This window comes from Abramis brama (assembly GCF_963993115.1).
Source record: "Abramis brama genome assembly, chromosome: 15".
Lineage (NCBI taxonomy): Eukaryota > Metazoa > Chordata > Actinopteri > Cypriniformes > Leuciscidae > Abramis > Abramis brama.
Genome location: NC_139977.1, coordinates 29,886,756 through 29,901,940, shown reverse-complemented (window position 1 = coordinate 29,901,940; position 15,185 = coordinate 29,886,756).

The window sequence follows — 15,185 nt, the reverse complement described above, 5'->3', positions numbered from 1 at the left end:
ATTGCGCTGTCGATATCTTCTATAACAGACGCGATGGTGGAATCTACACATGATGTTTCATAAACAAAGTTCGGGAGGAGCACGTTCAAATAATCAATCCAATCAACTTGTCATCAAACATTTACCATGTCTACCCTATCAGCATGAGAGGAAGCATATATTTATTCACTCTGTCAACTCATCTAACATTCCTTGACAATTTTCAGCATCCCTCCACTCACTCTCGGCTTGTTCTTCCACAGCCTGGAAACTTTGGGTTCGGGACGAATACTGAGCCCGGAGCCCTCTCCTCGGACAGCACGCCAAATATGCATTTATTCTGACCTATTTGTAAGTGTGAAATCTCAATTCTCCAGCGGCAGTCATCTTTGTTGTAAACAAATTCAACCCAAGCGCTCATTGGTGACTTGGATGATTACGTTACAGTTGATCATCTGTCCATCATTGTATAAACCCCGCCCTGACAATTTGATTGGTCCGAACAGCTCTGGTTCGGGCATAATAGGGGTGGGTGGGGGGTTTGGCTGGAGGTCATGGTGCAAAGGACCCTAGATTGAAATTACTCTGAATCATCCCTTTAAACACATTTGTTGAATTTATGCCTCCTTCTAAACACAAATCAATAACTTCTCACCCAATTCCCCATACTTCCTATTTTCAGGTCAGAACGAAGCTCAAAAAGCTTTGCTCTCAGACATGACACGCAAGCCCTCAAAAACACACAACTGTCACATTGTCAGTCTGTTTTGATTTCTGTCTTTGTCTGTGTTCTGTCAATTAGTTGAGTTCTTTCTCAGCCCCCTGCCTGTTTGTTTCTATGGCGTTTGATTGATTGCAAGTTCAGTTCAGTTATGTCTTGTTAATTTGCTCTTCAGTTCTGTCTATTCAAACCCTGTGTTCTGTCTTGTTCTTGGTCAGTTCTTAACATTGCATGTTTTGGTTGTTCTGTTCTTGTCCAGAGGTTATTTTGTGAAGTTTGAGTTTGTCTGTTAATAAAACTGCTGCACGTAGATCCTGCTTCCTCCATCTCTGCTACACGGCCACGGAAGCTGTTCCTGAGACACCCCCTGAACGGCCTGCACCTCCCTGGCCTCCTGAATGGCCGGATCCGCCCTGGCCCCCTGAACGGCCGGATCCGCCCTGGCCTCCTGAATGGCCGGCTCCACCCAGGCCCCCTGAACGGCCGGATTCGTCTTGGCCTCCTGAATGGCCGGCTCTGCCCTGGCCGCCTGAACGGCCGGAGAGTTCTGTTGGTGCCGCCCTGGAGGCCCCCTGTCGGGCTAGGCCTCACCCTCGTCGGCCTCCAGGACGGCCACCCTCCCACCCCATGTGAAGTCCTTGCGGTGTAAGGATATGCCTTCTGGGAGGGGGGGCGTTCTGTCACATTTTCAGTCTGTTTTGATTTGTGTCGTTGTCTGTGTTCTGTCAATTACTTCAGTTCTGTCTTTCTCTGCCCCCTGCCTGGCATTTGTTAGTTCAGTTCAGGTATGTCTTGTTAATTTGCTCTTCAGTTCGGTCTATTTAAACCCTGTGTTCTGTCTTGTTCTTGGTCCATTCTTAACGTTGCATGTTATGGTTGTTCTGTTCCTGTTCTTGTCCTGAGGTTATTTTGTGAAGTTTGAGTTTGTTTGTTAATAAAACTGCTGCATGTAGATCCTGCTTCCTCCATCTCTGCAACAGATTGTAACAACAACATAGTCTTACACACTAGCTAGATCAATCCAAAACACTCACAAAAACCTCCTTTTGACAATCAGGAATCATTTTACAGCTCAATGTCTATTACAGTATACAAAATAAATAGAGGGATGCAGATACAGTGAAATTCAACAATAAGCTTGATGAAAAGTTTATTCATTCCACTATGTAAAGAGATCTTGCAGTAGATGAAACATATCTTCAGTAAATCTTTTCTTTAATTTATTATAATTCTGGCTCCGGGTCTTCTTTCAAACATCTGGTCCTTGGGTCCTAAACTTTTACCCCCTAAACAGTAATTGTGGAGAATGCGGGCAATTATTCTCGGTGACACCCCTGGCTAATCACCAAACAAGGTAGAAAGAGGTTAGGGCTGTCTGAATGGAAGAGATTGGGATATGTGACATTGTTTTATGTGTATGCTTGTATGCTGCAACCAAATTTTAATTTAATGGAGTGCACGTCACCGAAAAGCAACAGATATGAGCTGCATATTATTGATCATCAGCTAAAATTTCAAAATCAAAGAGCGGCAACAGCCCTGCAAGATCATTTCGTTTCTTTACTTTTAATGATGATGATTGTGTGTTAAGCGTCTGCGACTTACTTTCACTTTGATTTGCGATAGTTTGCACGTTTGCTTAATGAATAGATGCTCAGCTGCTCATCTGCGGTGATGCGTGTTGCATTGGTGTCGTCATATCTGGCTATAACATATAGGCCTAGCCATAACACTCTCTCACACGTTTATTTTTTTAGCAATTTTGGGAGGAGTAAAATTTACATATGTGGTTTCTACAGCCAGATGCATTTACACTTGTCCAGTTTCATCTGGAATGCGGCCCAGACCTCCTCCTGAAGTGGTTTGAGCGATCGGTATGTTTCGGAGGGCATTTACACCTGGTCTTTTCACGATCGGATCAGCTATCAGATCTGAGAAAACGCATGAAGTGACCAGGTGTAAACAGCTAAAAGTTCACGCAGCTCCTGAAGCTCTCTACCAAGCAAATATTGCCCGTATCTTGGTGAAACTAAGATGCACTAATATTCAGGGAATTTGACATATAGATTAGTGGTTCTCATGTGTGTAATCAATATAAAATGTAGAGTGATGTCACCAGTCGAAATAGCTGTACCCCGCTCACGGTATAATTCAAACACTGGTGGGAAAACCAAACAAAAATAGTTTGTTGTAAGATGTGAGATGAGACAAACACGTTCTGAGATGTGTGTGTGTGTACGGGTGTGTCTGTGGTTGTGTGAGTGTCTCTGAGTAAGAAAATAAATATGTAACAGTTTAAAATTGCTTACAAAAAAATCTCTCAAAATATGGCTTCTTTTCTCGAAGCTCTACACACAAGGCCACAAAACACACACACACACACACAACATGCAAAACGACACATCTCTTGCAACGTCAAACACTTCATTCAAAACTATTTGAACTCTTCTAAAAATTGTGTTTTTTATATTAACGCTACACACAAACCATCAAATGATTCGCCACACACGTCAAACTACACATGGATGTGAAAAATGTAAAACTCTAAAATCTTGTGTCTTTTTCTTGTTCAGTGTGCAGCGGAGTTACAGGAGGTGTTGTGAGTAACAACAACATAGTCTTACACACTAGCTAGATCAATCCGAAACACTCACAAAAACCTCCTTTTGACAATCAGGAATCATTTTACAGCTCAATGTCTATTACAGTATACAAAATAAATAGAGGGATGCAGATACAGTGAAATTCAACAATAAGCTTGATGAAAAGTTTATTCATTCCACTATGTAAAGAGATCTTGCAGTAGATGAAACATATCTTCAGTAAATCTTTTCTTTAATTTATTATAATTCTGGCTCCGGGTCTTCTTTCAAACATCTGGTCCTTGGGTCCTAAACTTTTACCCCCTAAACAGTAATTGTGGAGAATGCGGGCAATTATTCTCGGTGACACCCCTGGCTAATCACCAAACAAGGTAGAAAGAGGTTAGGGCTGTCTGAATGGAAGAGATTGGGAAAGGAGAGTGTGAGAGCTTCACTCCGAAGAGGAGAGTGAGGATTAATTATACTAAAGTATAAGAAGTCACTGATGCCGTCGTTAGAGGCAGCAGACAGCGCAAGTGAAGCATGCTCTGTGGGGGCCCTGCTGGGCATTGTTGGTGTAGCACCACCCCAGCAGAGTACGTCCCATGGCACCGCAAACCTGCTCTATCTCTTCCATCTCAGGTAGGGGATCCCCGAATTTAATCAGGCAGTTAGGGATTAAGCTATTAGTTAGAAAAACAAAAATAGACTAGAAATAGGGTTGTTTGCCAGCGATGCATAAGGAACGATCCCGAGAAAAAAAATAAAAAAGTTGTGACCCAAATTGGCATGGACCAGTATATGTATCTGTCATTTTGGAGTATCCTTTGCAGTTTCATCACGCAGAAGCCAAGCTGTGTTGTTCAAAGATCGCCGCCTCCATTTCTGCAATAACAGGTGAGTTTGAACCGTGATTAAGATATGGCAGACAAATTGAGTAATTTGATCAGTAATCTGAACAGTCCCGAAACAAATAGTGAGACTGAAGAGAGCAAACGATGTAAGCAGCTGTGCTCTGAAGCCCTGACTTCAAAGAAATTTGCAGAAATTATTAAGAAAATGGGTAGTCAGGATTTTGATTACGATTGGCAAGATAAACAACAACTTGACTGGCTATAAACAAACAAAGAAACTGACAAATTTACATTTTTAGCCTTGTATTGCTTATGATGATTACAAAAAGCAAGTAAATGTAATTATGGGTCAGGGATCATTTCCTTGGACAAAATCATTTCCTGCGTATCAGTGGCTCTGTTTACATTCCTGATTGGGACACACTGCTTCAATGGTGCAGTAAGTTGTAGCCGTTTGCAAGCTCACAATGATCGAAATGTTGGCAAGGTATGTGCTGCTGTAGTTGAGGCTGACACAGGACACAGCCACCAGATGACAGAGAGTGGTTTACTGTAAATGGCCACTCAGAAGGTGAGAAAATGTGAAAGTGACAGGAATTTCTGGTGTTAATGTGTTAGTGAGAGAGACTGCTTGAGTGGAGAAAGGGATGGTATTTCTGTTATCGGCCTGCTAAAGCAAGCTTAAACAAAATAATGATAATGAACCAAAACAACCCAGCTGACTTTTCTAAAATCAAATGAATAATGAAAAGAGATGCTTTGAAACTGGTTAAGAGACTATGTAAAATTAAGTAAAAACCGAAAGAAACATGTGAAGTAAATATTTTTAGAGTTAATATCAATAAGCGAACATTGAAAATGAGCAGTTACCATATGTGTGTCTAGTATAAGTGCGTGTGTTAGCTGGACTTTATGTCTTGTATGTGTTAGTTTGGGGTACTATTATTTCCTGATTTTGTGGATATTGTGTCATTAACCTCTGGAATGAGTGTTTTATCATTACAGATGGGTTAAGTGAAACGACAAAACTTTAAAAGAAGCTGATAATTCAAAGTCAATCTGATGAAAAGACAATACAGAAAATGGGACAAGCTTTAATTGGATTGGTTTTCCAGCTCTGTCTGCTACTGGTAATTATGATTAATTTAGTCATTTATGATGTTGTAAGTGGACTCTGGATTAGTATTAATGTGAACTGGAATTGTGAAGTTAAAGATTGACGTCCATTATTTGGTAAAAACTCATATAAATTCAACTGTGGGTCTAAATTTAAATAGACAACTAGGTGGGATCATAATGGTAAACGTAAAAAAAAAAAAAATGTAAAAAGGCTGACAGCGCTGGTTATGAGGCAGAACGAAAAGAAAGGTTGGCAGAGAACTGGGAAATATGGAAAGATGAGAAGAAATATAGTAGAAAAATGAATGTTGTGAAAATAAACATTTCTGATGAAATGGTATGAAAAGTGAGTTTCAGATAAAAATAATAAGGCATTGAGTATGATTAACAGGGATTAATGTGATATAAAGATATGGAATGAACAAAAGTTTTATCAAGCAGAATTGGGAACAATTCTATATTTTAATGGAAAATAATGATTGAAATGAGGATGTGAATTTGTTTTATTTTACTTCTATTTTTGAAAAGAAAAAAAAGTGTACAGATGTTATACAATTAGGATGGTACATGCTATGTGACTGTAAACTGAAGGATGAATTCAGTAGAGACTTAAAGTGCTTAGATGGATAATTATGGGTCTTAATTATTATTATTTATTTTTTGTTGTTGTTTAGTTTTAGTTAGACAACCATTGTGTTTTGAACCTAAAGGGACTATAAAGGGGGCAGTGAAAAGAATGGATCAACCATCCTTCTTCATGTATTAAAAGGAATAGGAAATCATAGTTTTCTAAAAAAAAAACTAGTGCATGTATCCTGGTATTTATGATTATAGATAATGTCTGTATTTAGGATCTGAGCAGTGGCTGCGGGTCTAGCCCATGCTAGGAATACAGCAACAGTGTTTGCTTATTTAGCCCGGCTTCCAGAGAATAAATATGTAGGCCTACTTGTTTTGTATCAGTTAGTGGATGATAAAACCAAATTAGCCAAGATGAATAACAGCTGTGACATGTAAATGACTATGTCCGAAGATGATATGATGTGATAGGCTATGATATGATATGATTTTTGTGTGTGTGACATTGTTTTATGTGTATGCTTGTATGCTGCAACCAAATTTTAATTTAATGGAGTGCACGTCACCGAAAGCAACAGATATGAGCTGCATATTATTGATCATCAGCTAAAATTTCAAAATCAAAGAGCGGCAACAGCCCTGCAAGATCATTTCGTTTCTTTACTTTTAATGATGATGATTGTGTGTTAAGCGTCTGCGACTTACTTTCACTTTGATTTGCGATAGTTTGCACGTTTGCTTACTGAATAGATGCTCAGCTGCTCATCTGCGGTGATGCGTGTTGCATTGGTGTCGTCATATCTGGCTATAACATATAGGCCTAGCCATAACACTCTCTCACACGTTTATTTTTTTAGCATTTTTGGGAGGAGTAAAATTTACATATGTGGTTTCTACAGCCAGATGCATTTACACTTGTCCAGTTTCATCTGGAATGCGGCCCAGACCTCCTCCTGAAGTGGTTTGAGCGATCGGATTCAAATCAGTTTTGAAATGTGTTTCGGAGGGCATTTACACCTGGACTTTTCACGATCGGATCAGCTATCAGATCTGAGAAAACGCATGAAGTGACCAGGTGTAAACAGCTAAAAGTTCACGCAGCTCCTGAAGCTCTCTACCAAGCAAATATTGCCCGTATCTTGGTGAAACTAAGATGCACTAATATTCAGGGAATTTGACATATAGATTAGTGGTTCTCATGTGTGTAATCAATATAAAATGGAGAGTGATGTCACCAATCGAAATAGCTGTACCCCGCGAAGCTCACGGTATAATTCAAACACTGGTGGGAAAACCAAACAAAAATAGTTTGCTGTAAGATGTGAGATGAGACAAACACGTTCTGAGATGTGTGTGTGTGTACGGGTGTGTCTGTGGTTGTGTGAGTGTCTCTGAGTAAGAAAATAAATATGTAACAGTTTAAAATTGCTTACAAAAAAATCTCTCAAAATATGGCTTCTTTTCTCGAAGCTCTACACACAAGGCCACAAAACACACACACACACAACATGCAAAACGACACATCTCTTGCAACGTCAAACACTTCATTCAAAACTATTTGAACTCTTCTAAAAATTGTGTTTTTTATACTAACGCTACACACAAACCATCAAATGATTCGCCACACACGTCAAACTACACATGGATGTGAAAAATGTAAAACTCTAAAATCTTGTGTCTTTTTCTTGTTCAGTGTGCAGCGGAGTTACAGGAGTTTGTCACACGTAGCCTACATGTGTGTTCACAAATACACTGTATTTACGGTATGTATGGACAACTGTTGCACAATTGATGTACTTTACAGTTATTGACCTGAATCAACACTTGAGCTGAATAATGACACTATTGGCCTGTTAGAGCTGCTTACAGAAGAATTTTTAAGCTGCTTTAAAACAATCTGTACTGTATAAATCGCTATAGAAATAAATTTTACGACTTAGAAATACAATGGTGAAAATTGTATTTGTTTCTCAGAACATTACGGCAGCATGTGAAGTCTTTACAAACTGCATGGGCTTATGTTTCTTTACATTTGTTATTTATGGTTTTGTGTTTCTGTTGACTATGCGCAGTCTATTAGGTTTATGATACAATTGTTTAATCTGGCTCATTATTCTAAAACATTCATTTATAATAAGTTTAAGATATGCTGTTTGAGTTGACTGCAGATGGGTGCACAAATCAGCGGTCATCACAACGTGTTATGTCTACGGTAGTTTCCCTTTGATGTATTTTTCCATTAACCACACAGAGACAAGTTGTAGTTGTGCATTTTTGTTATTTATTATTTCAAATCTGTATTTATCCCCACATTGCAAACAGTTACTCCACAATCCACATGCTGTCTACTTGTTCCTGTGACTTTTCAAAGGAGGGTGTGGGACCACAGCTTCCCTTTTTTAGTGTTTGGTTAAACCATTTCTATTAATAAGGAAGAGAACTTAACCCTTGGTGATGTAGGCATGGATAAATGTCTTATGGTGTTTACACTTAGTTTAAGTGGCCGAATGAGTTTATTTTATTTATTTTCTGAAGTTAAATGGTTAAATGGTCATATGTTTTGGCTACAAAGGTTTTTGGTATTGATGCCCCTGCAGTTGGTACGGTCTTGGTTGTAATGAGCCTGTCCTAGGCTATATAAGCCAGTCTAAACTGAATCTTGGGAAGGGAAAAATGGGGTCATATTGTTGAATGTATCCATGTAGATTTTGCTGCCTGTAGCAATTTGTTTTCCTTTGGTTGTTGATACATCAAAGTTTGCACTGAGTCAAGTGTATATTTATTTTTGTAAATATATACAGCGGGGGAAATAAGTATTGAACACGTCATCATTTTTCTCAGTAAATATATTTCCAAAGGTGCTATTGACATGAAATTTTCACCAGATGTTGGTGTTAATGAAAAATTCATTATTCTTGTGTTTATTCATTTAAACTTGTTGATTTCATTTAACTATGTGTAGTAGCATCTGACCATGTGCTTCTGTGGGGGTTTTCTAACAGCTGAAGAAGGGACAGGAAAACAGGGTAATAAATACTTACACCTGGGCACGAGAAAGGATCCGGCCAGGAGAATACAGGGGTCGTTTAACAATAAACATGGGGTCCCATGCCCTCCCCTTAGGGGAAGCAGGAGGCAATTTAGGTCATAAATGAAGGCCTTTTGAGTTATCAGGAATCAAAGAACAGTCTGCTCAAGGGGGGGTCAAGAAACCAGTCCAAACCAGCTATGATAGAAGGTATCTTTTCTGTAAGGTTACACTAATCAAGAAGGGTGTGGTTAAGATGTTGGGGACCTGTATAAAATGTCTATGCTTTATTGAGTCTATAGGTATTCTGTTTTCCAAACCGGGTAGCTGCGGTTTTTGTGAAAAGAATCCTCAGAGAATAAACCTCTCTTCTTTATTACAATTTTGCCTCTTGAGTGTTCTTACACATGTGATGCTGTTTTTCCCAGTGAGATAGAAAATTGCTATTACAGCTGGTGTCAGAAGTTTGGGATCCTGTGCGGACGCTTCTTCTCCTGGTCCTGAGAACGGATTTGACGGGAAAGTGCACGACCTCGGCAGCACCAGGCGGCCGTCTCATACCTCGACGGTTTGAGATAGAAACTCAACAGATTACGGGAAAGAGAGAGCCAATACCGCATTCAGGGCCAGTGGAGGAAGCTCCCACCAGGACCATAAAGAATCCGCGGTGGTTGCGGGAAAAAACAGAAAAAAGCATCTCTGGGTAAGATACGGCAAATTGTTTTATTAAAGTTGAGTGTAATTTGATAATTGTGAGTGAACGTGAACCATATTGGCTGAGTTTTGCTTTTTGGTACGAGCGAGAGGTGATTCAGTTAAATCACTTTTTTTGGGGGGGAGAAATTGATCTGACGGTTTCAGACCGATTTCTGCCTCACTTAGCTCGTTAGTGGACAGGGGTCCACTGGTGATTCATAGTTAGTGGACAGGGGTCCACTGGTGATTGCGTTCTACTCAAAATTTATGTAAACCTTAGGTAAAATTTACCACATTGAATTAATCAAATAAAACAGGTAAGCGCAAAGGCGCACGAGTTAAATCACAATTTTTGGGAGAAATTGATCTGACGGTTTCAGACCGGTTTCTGCCTCACTTAGCTCGTTAGTGGACAGGGGTCCACTGGTGACTAAACCTTAGAGAAAATTTATTAAGTAAGCGCAAAGGCGCACGTGAGAGAACTTTGAGTGGAACGTAATTACAAACTGAAACCCGTCCGATCTCGGGGTGTAGAAAAGATCGGGTCTGTCGAAGACGTTTGACAGATTCTGTAAGACACGTGTCGAATTGTGAAATCCAGAAAAGGGGGACTCAGCCAAAATGGGGTCATCTAACAGCAAACCAGATCATTTTTATACACCAATTTTCTGTCAAATGAGAAATAATTATGGTGGTAAATGTATGACTGACATACAGAAACTGATCAAATATCATGATTTCCCTGAAGCGGGAACATTGAGTAAAATAAGACTTAATGTCGTGAAAGAGTCAGTGGAAAAGAACGCAGGGAAACAGAGAGGCTGTTGTGTGTGTGTCAAGCATGTGTGTGTAAACTGTGAACCGACTATAATGTGTTGGGTGGAAGAGGCTGACAGACGAGAGCGAAAGCAGATACAAAAACAGTTACTGGGTGATAGTGAGAAAAATGTGAAGGATGTTGTATGTGTGAAAACAGTTCCACTGGAACAGAATGCTACTAATGAACCGAATGTATGTGTTTTTCCACATTTGACCGAGACGGCAACGGCTCAGCCGCCGGCCTACAACACAAATCACTATCCCGTAGCTGAGACTTGGGCTCTCAGGCTGGATCTTGATCTGGACCGCTCTCAACCAGCCCCGAGAACAGCCCAAGAAGCACGACTTGCAGAAGCACGAGCACAAATTGAACTGGCAGAGGCAGCCCAAAGAGCAGCGCAGGCAGAGGCAGATGCAAGAGCAGCGCGAGTGGGGGCAGAGGCCGCAGAGCGAGTGGCACAAAGACTAACAGCGCAGTTTCAGGCACTGTTACACGGGCGTTTGAGTGCAACGCTGAGGCACGCTACTCACGCTGAAGAGGACAGAAAGGAGAAGGAAAAACCCCTCACAATGGTGGTTATGCAACAACGACAACCTAAACAACCCAACAAACCTGCATCTTCCCGTTCAAACCCTGCTGGTCGAAAAGGACAGAAAGGAAGAGCTGCTGGAGGAAAATGGAGCTGTTATGTTTGTGCCACAAATGCCCACTCGCTCCGAGACTGTACAAAATGCAGAGTGTGCAAGAAGGACGGACACTGGAGCAACGCGTGTCCAACCATGAAGTCGGATTGAACCGAGGGGGCTGGAGAGCGGGACGGAGGGGGTCCGGTTCTGGGAAGCCAATCTCTGGCTACAGCAAAGGGAAGTGAAAATATTTTTACTAACACGACGCAAACACGACGCACACACAAACACATACACTGATTTTCTTTCTGCTACCTGCAATGAAAAAACTGCTTGCAAATCTTTTTGTGTGTCTGATGAAACTTTGAGCAAAGCTGTGACTGATGATTTGAGCAGTGCTGTGTGTGATGAGCGTGTGAAAATGTACAAAAGTACAGGGTTTTCTGAAATGCCAATTTACCCGTTACTAGTCAAAGGGGTAGTTCTTGAATTTTTGGTCGATTCTGGTATCAGTCTGTCCACATTGCGACCATGTGATTTACCATGTGTTCCTAATTTGACGGGAAAGTGTATGAAAGCACTTCAGCGTCTGGGCATTTGATTTCAGACCGGTTAACTGAGCCGTTAGAGTGTGAGACAGAGAGTGGTCGGTCATTCAGACATGAGTTTGTGTGGTCTCCCGGCTGTCCCGCACCTCTGATGGCTCGTGATTTAATGTGTAAATTGAATTTGTCCCTCTGCGCCGATTCTTGTGGAATCAGCGTCGAGGAGGCACCACAAATTACTTGCACTAAATTTGAGCCGAAGTGGGCTTATGTCTGGCAGGTAACAGATATTGATGGGGCAGAAAAGATTTTGAAATTGGCAAAGGATTGTACAAACCCAGTCAATACAGAATTCATGACAAATGACAAAATGCATTGTACATCACATGTCGTAACAGAGCGAGATTCAGATTTTGAAAAGATGTGGTTTAATTCTGTGAAGAATGAAAGTGTGAAATTTGACCAGATTTGATGGAAAGAAAATGTGTGTGTGTTGTCTGTGTTGAATGAGAGTCAGAAAAGTTGTTATCTTATAACAGAGAACACTGTGTGTCACTTATCTGTCTCGAAGGCCATAAACCAGCAGTGGAGAGATGTAGGCTTGTTTGTGAAAGAATGTTTATCAGCCACAGACTAATGTGAAAGGTGATTCACACACACAGCAGAGAGCAAAGGTGGGGGCATTTAAATCAAACTGTGAATGGTATTGGGAAAAAAAGGTGACAAAACAGGGGGAGGGAGATATTTCTGCTTCAGAAATTGATATTTCTTTGGCACAAATACCACCAAACTTGTGGGCAAAAACTTAATATGACGTGGGGCTTATTAAAGGATGTTGTAATAACACCAACATAAGATTTCAGACCATGTAGGGCACAGTATCCCCTGGAACGTGAGGCAATAGAGGGCATAAAACCAGTGTTTGATGCTCTATTGCAAAAAGGGTGTAATTAGGCCTTGAGATGATTAACCAGTTAGAACCCCAATTAACCGCACTACTCTCTTATGTTAATGACCTTTTGATCTGTTCAGTGAATGAGTCTGTTTGCAGGGCTGACAGTGTGACGCTCCAGCATCTTGGAAGGGGAGGGCCACAAGGTCAGCCTTTCAAAGCTGCAGTTTGTGAAACAGGAAGTGACATTCCTGGGGCATGTTATCAAACAAACCAGCAAAACATTGTCACAAAAGAGGGTGCAGGGCATAAAAGACCTGCCAAAGCCAGTAACAAAAAGCAGTTGTTGTCATTTTTGGGGATGTGTGCTTACTGTCGTACATTCGTTCCCAATTATGCCATTTTAGAACAGCCTTTACGAGCCCTTACAACAGGGAAAGGGCTGAGGTCATGTGACAAACTTGTTTGGACAAGTGAAGCTGAAGCCGCATTTGATAACATGAAAGTACAGTTGTGCATGGCTCCTTTGTTGGGCCTTCCGGTTGTGGACCGTCCGTTTACGCAGATTTGTTGATGAAAAGCATGGTTATGTGACTTCTGTTCTCCTGCAAACACATGGTGACTGAGACCTGTGGCCTATTTTCAACAAAACTCGACCCTGTAGCCGCAGGACTGCCACATTGTCTAAGGGCAGTGGCAGCGGCTGAATTGGCTGTCATGGCCTCAAGAGAGTTTGTAGGCTATGCGGATCTGACTTTAGGAAAAAAAAAAAAAAAAAAAAATTCGGTGTCCATGATTTTGCAGGAGCAGAGAACATCACATTTGTCTACAGCTCGTTGGTTGAGATATCATACGATTCTGTTAGATATGCCAAATATAACTGTCAAAAGGTGTACAAAGTTGAACGCAGCGACCCTTTTACCCACAGAGCAGGATGGTGAAGAACATCACTGTTGTTTGTCAGCTCTCGAGCAGGTATGCACACCGCGCCCAGATTTATTAGACATTCCGCTGGAAAACTGTGACAATGTCCTCTTTGTGGATGGATCTGCGTCGAAAAATCCACAAACAGGACAGAATAACGTAGGTTATGCGGTGACGACTGAATTTGAAACTGTAAAATCTGGCAGATTGCCATCTAATTACTCAGCGCAGGCAGCTGAGTTAGTCGCCCTGACTGAAGCATGCAGACTAATGACTGGTAAATGCGTGACGATTTACACAGACTCGCGTTATGCTTTTGGGGTCACACACGACTTTGGCGCTTTGTGGAAACACAGAGAATTTTTGAAGTCAGACGGCCGACCCATACTGAATGCTACTTTGGTATCTGACCTCTTGGAGGCCATTCTGCTTCCAGACAAGATTGCAGTTTGCAAATGCGCAGCGCACACTAACGATAAGACTTCTATCTCAACAGGCAACGCCAGAGCAGATACGGCGGCAAAAACAGCGGCAACGACCCAGACTGAAGCTGATACCAGCGCCGCCACCTGCGTATCAGTTGACATTAACCTTCATAATGACATTTCTCCTTGTTTACAGAGAATGCAGTCTTTTTCCACAGGAGCTGAGAAAAACAAATGGAAGGCGGCAGGCTGCCGCCTTGTGGATGGTGTATGGACATCTGTTGGGGGGAAGCCGTGCCTACCAAGCCACTTTTTCCAGCATTATTCTAAGTTGTCACATGGGAAAGACCATGTGTCAAAGGCGGGGATGATTATGCAAATGAGAGAATTGTGGTTTACCAAAGGTTTCACAATATATGCTGAAAATGTTTGCAAAAAATGTGCGATTTGTACCGCATACAACATTGCACGGGGCATCAAAACACCATTGGCAAGCCAGCCAGCCCCAGATGGGCCATTTGAATATTTAATGATCGATTTCATTGAACTGACCCCTTGTGGAAAGCAGAAATATTGTTTGGTACTTGTTGATATGTTTTCGAAATGGGTGGAGGCTTTTCCCACCTCAAAACAGGATGCTGCGGCAGTGGCGAAAGCGCTGCTGACCGAAGTCGTGCCCCGATGGGGCGTCCCAAGGAAGATAAGTTCAGATAACGGAAGACACTTTGTCAATGAGACAATCAAACAGGTGGGTCAGTTCTTGGGAATCGATTTGAGAACACACTGTGCATATCACGCTGCCAGCGGAGGTGCGGTTGAACGTGAGAACCAGACGGTGAAAACCAAACTGGCAAAATGTTGCGAAGAAACAGGATTGTCATGGGTGAAAGCGCTACCCACTGTACTGATGTACATGAGAATGAGAAAGAGAGTAAAAACGAATTTGAGCCCATTTGAAATTCTATTTGGTAGACCACCATTCATGGGTATAGTGGGGGAAAAGAGGCGGCTTCCATCAACAGATGTGTGTGAGAATGAAATGTTGAATTACTGCAAATAGATGTCGTGTTTGTGATCTAACAGTTCTGTGCAGGTGAAAGAAATGCCAGGGGCAAAGTAGCAGAGACGTTCCTGCACAAAACCAGACCGGGTGATTACGTGGTGATCCGCGACTTCAGGGGTAAGGGCTAGGACCGTTCCAAGTCTTGCTGATCACGCATACGGCGATGAAGATCGGAGAACGAGCCACGTGGGTGAATGCCAGTAACTGCAGGAGAGTCCGACCCATATCAGGAGAGCAACAGGAGGAGGAATCCCAACGACAAACAACAACAACGGCGAAACCTCTCGTGCTGCCAGGGCCACCCGAGATCGAACGGGCCTCTGGAGAGGAGC